Source organism: Eulemur rufifrons, chromosome 7 (genome assembly GCF_041146395.1).
Source record: "Eulemur rufifrons isolate Redbay chromosome 7, OSU_ERuf_1, whole genome shotgun sequence".
NCBI lineage: Eukaryota > Metazoa > Chordata > Mammalia > Primates > Lemuridae > Eulemur > Eulemur rufifrons.
In genome coordinates this window covers 77606485-77614570 of record NC_090989.1, presented here as the reverse complement: position 1 = coordinate 77614570, position 8086 = coordinate 77606485, and positions in this window count along the sequence as shown.

Below are 8086 nucleotides of genomic sequence, written 5' to 3'. Positions count from 1 at the left end.
CAAAACACCTTACTCCATCCATCTTCCCTCCTCCCCCCTTCCCAAAAGCCTCCCAGTCTTAGGCAATCACAAATCTACTTTCTGTCTCTGTAGATTTGCCTATTCTGGACATTTCATATAAATGGAATCGTACATCATGTAGTCTTTTGTAACTGGCTTCCTTAGTATGTTTCAAGATTCATCCATGTTGTAGAATGTACTAGTATCTCCTTCCTTTTTATTGTCAAATTATATTCCATTTTATGGATATATCACTTTTTTTTTGGAATTTTTTTTTAATTTATTTTTTTGTTTGTTTTTCAGCTCATTATGGGGGTACAAAAGATCAGGCTATATGTATTGCCCATGCCTCCCCATCCCCCCGAGTCTGAGCTTCAGTTGTGTCCGTTCCCTAGACAGTGCACATCGCACTCATCATGTAGGTATGCACCCATCCCCTCCCCCCATACCATCCCCCCCAGTCAGAACTTCAAGCGTGTCCATTCCTCAGGCAGTGCGCATCGCACTCATCAAGTAGGTATACACCCATCCCTTCCACCCAGCCCCCACCTCTGTCCGATACCCAATTGGTGTTATTCCCAAATGTGCACTCAGGGAAACCAGTTTGCTGGTGAGTAGATGTGGTGCTTATTTTTCCATTCTTGGGATACTTCACTTAATAGAATGGGTTCCAGCTCTCTCCAGGAGAACCAGAGATGCCATATCGCCATTATTGGATATATCACATTTTATTTATCCATTCATCATTTGATAGACATTTGGATAGTTTCCATTTTTTAGCTATTATGAATAATGCTGCTATAAACATTCATGTATAAGTTTTTGTATGAACATATGTTTTACATTCTCTTGGGCATATACCTAGGAATGGAATTGCTGAGATGTATGGTTACTCTATAGTTAACTTTTTTTTTTTTTCAAATGAATTGGCTTAATTCCAGGCGATACAGAATTTAGGGTAGAACAAAGACCAAAGAGCAGACTCTGGCAGGAATCTGGGCTGCTTTTACTTTAATTCACAGCTAAAGTAGGAATGGCTGAGTGAAAACAGCTAAAGAGATAATGAGCTACTGGATGGCTTGTTTTGTTTTTTTTTTCTTTTTACAAAAGATTATTCTTAAATGTGCAATAGGCTCCACGACAACACTTCATTTTAGCTATAGGTGGCAGAAGAGGTTGTGGCAGGGAATACAGATGTTTAAATAGGAATCAAGGGTCACCATCTCCCCAGGCACAAGGAACAGCTTACTTTTTGCCAGATTTCTTAATTCCACCTGTGGCTGTGGAGCGGGGCAGGAGCCCTTCCCTGATGCCTCGCTTTTAGCTCCTCAAGTTTCTTCTGCTCCTCTTTTTGTTTCTGCTTGAACTCTTTATCTTCCTTGTCCATCTCCTTGGCCTGCTTCTTGGGCTGTTTCAGGGGGCTTTTTCTTGCCCCTTTTGCGGCTGGACATGGTGCTGCTACCCCTTCCCCAGACCCTTATAGTTAACTGTTTGAGGAACTGCCAAACTGTTTTCCACAGTGGCTGCATTCATTTTACATTTTACACTGCCACCACTAGTGTACGAGGCTTCCAATTTCTCTACATCCCACCAATACTTGTTATGTCAAGTTTTGTTTTTAATTATAGTTACTCTAGTAGTGGGTGTAAGGTGGTATCTCATTGTGGTTTTGATTTGCATTTGTCTACCAATAATGATAATCTTTTCATGTGTTTATTGGTGATTTGTAGATCTTCTTTGGAAAAATGTCTATTCTGATGCTTAGCCATTTTTAATTGGGTTATTTTTCTTTTTATTACTGAATTATAAGAGCTGGCAATTTGATTCTTGCTCGGTATAAAAATGGCCATCTGGAATAACATCGGTATGTAAGGTGGCTGAGACCCAGAGATTTGGTGGCGACTCAAGATGACGACTCTCCTCTGTTTTTAGACATTCTTTAGAGCAGACCTACTCTCATGGTTTCAATAAGGGACCTATATGCTTATGCCTTTTATTTATATCTATATTTACAGTTTTGAACACCCTCCTCAGTTCCAGGCTTAAATTCCAATTGTCTACTGGAATATTTACCTGGATATTTCAGAGACTTCTAAAAATTAACTTGTCCAAAATTAAAATAATCATTGTAAATCTACCCATAATGTGCCCTCCAAATGTCTCTTCTGGAAACATTCTTCTACATTCCTCTCCTTATCTAATTAGTTAAAACATGTCATCAATTTTACTTCCTGTATATTTTTAAAATCTATCTTTTCTTCTTCATCTCCACTGCCACCATTTGTCAAGGCCTCTTAGATTCATTTATCTGTAGAATTGCAAAGTAACTAAAAAACTAAATTAGAGTTTTTGGAGTTTTTACAATTTTAAGTACATTATTTTAAGTTCTAATAGGAGGACATAGGGTTATAAAAAGATTCAAACCATTGGAGGTGGAGTCATAGTTCACACAGGTGGGTGAACCTGAGAAAACAACTCTACTACCCTTTCTTCTGGTAATTGTGTTTGAAATTTTGCAACGATCCCTTGTACTTCTATGCATTTGCTCATTTTTAATCATTACATTGGCTAGGCTGTACCATTTCTAAACTTTCTTGTATTTTCCCTGAGAAGAACAGATTAAATTTATTTCCTCCTTTTTAACACCTAGATAATTATCATTGTGATCAAATTTAAAAATTAAATCAGGAGCATAATGTTAATTGTCAAATCTAAGTGCTTCTCCAACATGAATGTTCATTGTATATTTCTTTCCATGGTGTTTGAAATGTTTATAAAAACTGTTGGGAAAGAAAAACGTAAGTCAGGTTATGGTGCCACATACTCTGAAACTATTAATGGCTTCCCATAACTTTTAAGACAAAGTCTAAAAAACTTAATATGATCTGCACTTCTCTGCATGATGTGTTTCTTACCTGCTACTCTTCTCCTTGTTCACTATTCTATAGGCAAACAGTTTCTTATACTTGATGTACCTTCAACCCTGGGCCTTTGAATGAGCTCTTCCTTCTTCCTGGGAATACCCTTCTTCCCAATACATACCTAAACCTGGTCTCCTACTTAGATTTCAGGCCTTATTGTTTTTCTTGATTAGATCTCTTGTTTACACCCTCTTATAGCACCCCTTGGTATTCATATCTTTTGCAAGTATAATTATACAATAGTAATTATATAATTATTTTTATTTTTATTATTTCTGTGATCATAGCTTTTATGTCTGTCTTCCACAGTAGACTGTAAGTTTGAGAACAGAGTCCATGCCTGTTTTGTCCACCGATTTATACCTAGTACCAGTGCCTGGCACATAAGAAGCCTTCAGCAGTACTTGAATGAAACAAAGGAAAATATGAATTTAGAATTGATTGGGTAGGCAATAAGGTGCCTTTATAGGTCCCTGAGCCGGAGACTATCTTCCTGAAAGTAGCCAAGATTGTGCTGGCAAAGACATGGACTGGAGGGCTTATGTGTCATTCATGTCTGTATTTCCAGCACCTAGCACAGGGCCAGGCTGTTGAATGAGTGGCCATGTGGGATGTGGTTCCACTACTGTACATATGAGATGATGAGGACTGGACTCCCATGGCAGCAAGAATGAGGAGTAAGCAGTGAGTGGGGAGACTATGAGAGGGTGGGCCTGCCTGGCCATCTTGATGGGAATATGGAGATAAAAGGTAAAACGATAGTCAGAAATGACCATAAAAACTTTGAATCCAGGCCAGGTGCAGGCTCGTGCCTGTAATCTCAGCACTTTGGAAGGCTAAGGTGGGAGGATCACTTGAACCTAGGAGTTCAAGACCAGCATGGGCAACATAGCGAGACCCTATCTCTAAAAAAATTTTTTTTAAATTAACCAGGCCTGGTGGTGTTCACCTACAATCCCAGCTTCTTGGGAGGCTGAGGAGGGAGGATCGCTTAGCCCAGGAGTTAGAGGCTACAGTGAGCTATAGATCATGCCACTGCACTCCAGTTCTGGGCAACAGAGTGAGACCCTGCCTCTTAAAAAAATAAAACAAAAATGAAAAACACTTTGAGTCCTGGTGGGGGGGTATATATAGGAGGAAATAATGCACCCACTTGGGAGTGCCCTTTAACAGACTTACTCCCATAGCTTAGAGCGAAGACAGAGGCTGCCCCCATACTTATATTGCGGGCCCTTACAGAGTCGTAGACTCTCTCCCCTAATATTTCTTCTTTGGTTTTCAACTTCTGCCCTGCAATTCACTAACGTATTCTTTCCTTAGTTCCCCACCCCCTCATTTGGTCATCATACTGGAGAAAAGGCAAGGGACAGATCACAGAGGACCATGTGTGCCTTGATAAGGAGTTTATATTTTATTTAATGAAAATAGGGAGGTATTGAGGGGTGTTTAAAAGGTAAATTATGCTTTTATTTTTAGGTTTTAAAAAACTGGTGGCACTGTGGACTTGAGGAGTGACATGGGCAGGGAAGATTGGAGACTGGGAACAAGTAAGAGTAAGGCTTCTGCTCTGAGCTGTGCAGGTGGAACTTAGCAAGGGTCGGTGCGAGCTGAGAGCCAGGCAATGTGCTCTGTACTCCCAGAGGAAGGACCTCCTTCTTCAAATTCACACAGCGTCATCATCTGGACCAGTGGCAGCCAGGCCAGGAGACCAGTTCCTAGACTCTTTACAGTCCAAACAAGGAATAAAAAGGGACAGCAAGCAAGTGAGTCAATCTGAACTGAAGCAATGGCAGTGGGGCTAGAGAGGATGGAATGGACATGAATTGCTGTGCAGTTGCTTCAAATTCATACTTTTTGCCTGCTCTGTGAAAACACATCTGGGCCCTTTCAAAACTTTTCTTTGCCAGACAACATGTAAGCTTTGTCAGTACAGGGTATTGGACAGGTATTCCAGGAGGAAAGGGCTTTACTTCCTGGTTCTAGTGTGTGTGTTCCACAGGCTCCTGCAGCACACGAGGCTTCCCCAGCGACCATCTCCTGCAGTGGGCATAGCTCTCTCCAGCGCTGAACTTCTGCAGCACGCTGACAGCCTCTCCAGTTTCCTGGCCCCAGCGGTGCCTGGCAGCCAGCAGCACCTAGTAGCCAGCAGCTTCCTGCAGCGCAAGCACCCATCCCCACTCCCTGCCAGGTTTTGCAGTAGAGCATTTACAGCTTCTCCAGTGTCTGTCTCCTGCAATGTGTAGCTGCTCTGTCCAATAAGTTCTGAATCTCAGCTCTTGAGGGGAAAGGAGGTTCTTCTTGGACACTTCCTCTCAGACTTAGAGGAAGGCCTCTTCCTTATATCTGCTATTCCTGTATTCTTTAGAGTTCTCTTTACTTTTCACTAGTTAATCCCTCATTACCCCATTCCCCGTTATAGTTAGTAATTATATATATTAAGCGTCCCCCGTTCAAATTATTGTGGGATTGATCTCTCCTGCTTGGAGAGATCAGAACTCAGAATTGACTGACTAACTAATTCAGAATTGCTGCCGGGAGTGGTCCCTCAAAATACTACTGGGATGTGGAGGTGAAGGAGAGAGAGACGCTAGAGCAACTTCCAGGTTCTGGATTGGAGGGACAGTGGTGCCATTATCTAGGAATAAAAATGAGAGCATGTGGGGCAGAATGATAATTTGCATTTGGGGCATGTAGAATTTGAGGTGTTGCTGAGACATCCAAATGGAGATTGGATTACTCTAGTGAGTACTGGTTATGACAATCCAGGGCTCGAGAGAGAGCTGGTGGGATATATAGATTTGGAATTACCAATATAGAGTTGATCAAGGAAACCTTTGAATAAGTAGTGTGGGGGTGTCCTCAGAGAACTAATAGGACTACCTCTCTGTACATAAAGTGACTGACTTTCCACTATCTGCTTGGAAATATGAATGTGGAAGTCAAAACTTGGAGATTTAGTTAAAACAGATTTTTATGAACCAGTCTAGGACTGAAAGGAAATTAAGAAAACATGTAGTTAGTATGCTGACTGTGGCTGTGTATTGTAGATAATTGAGTTGAAATAGCCAATCACTTTGGAATGTCCTGAGCACTAAGGAAAAACTCAGCTTAAAATAAATAGAAGAGGCGGGGCGCAGTGGCTCACGCCTGTAATTCTAGCATACTGGGAGGCTGAGGCGGGAGGATCTGTCGAGGTCAGGAGTTCGAGACCAGTCTGAGCAAGAGCAAGACCCCCGTCTCTACTAAAAATAGAAAGAAATTAGCCGGACAATGAAAAATATATAGAAAAAATTAGCCTGGCATGGTGGCGAGTGCCTGTAGCCCCAGCTACTTGGGATGCTGAGGCAGAAGGATTGCTTAAGCCCAGGAGTTTGAGGTTGCTGTGAGTGGGGCTGACGCCATGACACTCTAGCCGGGGCAACAGAGTGAGACTCTGTCTCCACAAAAATAAAAATAAAAAATAAGTAAATAAACAGAAGAATTAAATAAAAGACTTTCTCCAGATACTTAAAGAAATCTGGGAAAGAGAAGACAATAGCAAAAATTAGAATACCAAAACAACATAATTTAGGGCTCAGACATTTAACATATAAAGAAAATGTTTTATCTTAGAATTACTATTATATTACTCATATAGGTTAGGGATAAAAAAATTCAAACAGTAAGAAATGTGCAAAGTAAAAAGCGAAAACCCTCTTTCTCATCTTCCTTTCTTTCCCAATCTCACTCCTCACAAATCACCCTAGTTAGAAAATGCAGCGTGTAACCTTCTAGACCTTTGGATAGATAGATATATTTTAAAAATTTATTTTCACAAGCACATGGAATCATGCTAGACATATTTCTAAATTTTAATGTGTTATTCTGTAACTTGCTTTTTTCACTTGGCAATCTAAAATATGCTAAATATCTTTCCATATCAGTACTCATAGATTTATCTCATATTTTTAAACAGTTGCATGGTATTCCATTGTAAATATGTGCCATGACCTATTTTACCATTCCTTACTTGTGAAGACCTGGAGAAGAAGCCAGAAGAAAAGAAGATAGGCCAGGTACATTGGCTCATACCTGTAATCCCAGCACTTTGGGAGGCTGAGGCGGGAGGATCGTTTGAGCCCAGGAGTTTGAGACCAGCCTGAGCAACATAGAAACACCCTTTCTCTACGAAAAATAATGAAAAAAAGAAAAATTAGCTGGGCATTGTGGCACGTGCCTGTAGTCCTAGCTACTTGGGAGGCTGACCCAGGAGGATCACTTGAGCCCAGAAGTTCAAGGCTGCAGTGAGCTGTGATCATGCCACTGCACTCCAGCATGGGTGACAGAGCAGGACCCTGTCTCTAAAAAAATAAAAATACAAATACAAAAAGAGCAGATAAAACAGTGGGCCGGTGTGGTGGCTCATGCCTGTAATCCTAGCACTCTGGGAGGCCAAGACGGGAGGATCCCTTGAGCTCAGGAATGAGACCAGCCTGAGAAAGGGTGAGACCCGGTCTCTACTAAAAATAGAAAAATTTAGCTGAGTGTGGTGGCACACTCCTGTAGTCCCAGCTACTCGGGAGGCTGAGTCAGGAGGATTGCTTGCGCCCAGGAGTTTGAAGTTACAGTGAGCTATGATGATGCCACTGGATTCCAGCAAGAGTGACAGAGGGAGACTCTTGTCTCAAAAACAAAGCAAAGCAAAACAAAACAAAAAAAAGACACTGAATTGAGACCATTTAATAGGTTTCAGGAACAGAGAGACGGGACCATGGGATCCCAGTGGGCACATCTGAATACTAGAGGAGGTTTGTATTGCAGAGAGCAGAGTCTGGACTTCCTAGGTTGTTCCCTGCTTCCCCAGTGGCTAACTGAGAGATCCTGTGCAAGTTTAACCTCTGTGCCTCTGTTGCCTCATCTGTAAAATTAGAATGATAATAATACCTACTTCCTAGGCTTGTTGTCAAAAGAATCCTTTTGATCAAAAGGATTCAAAGAGTTAGTAAACAATAAAGTACTTAGAACAATGTCTAACTCATAAAAGGATGTTAAAGAACGTTATTTAAATGCTGTGGGAAGCTACTGAAATGTTTTAATCAGAGGAATGAGTTGACTCGATTTTTATAAAATTAAACTCCCCATTGGATGAAGAACGGGTTGGAAGGAGGCAAAAGCTAGGAGACCGG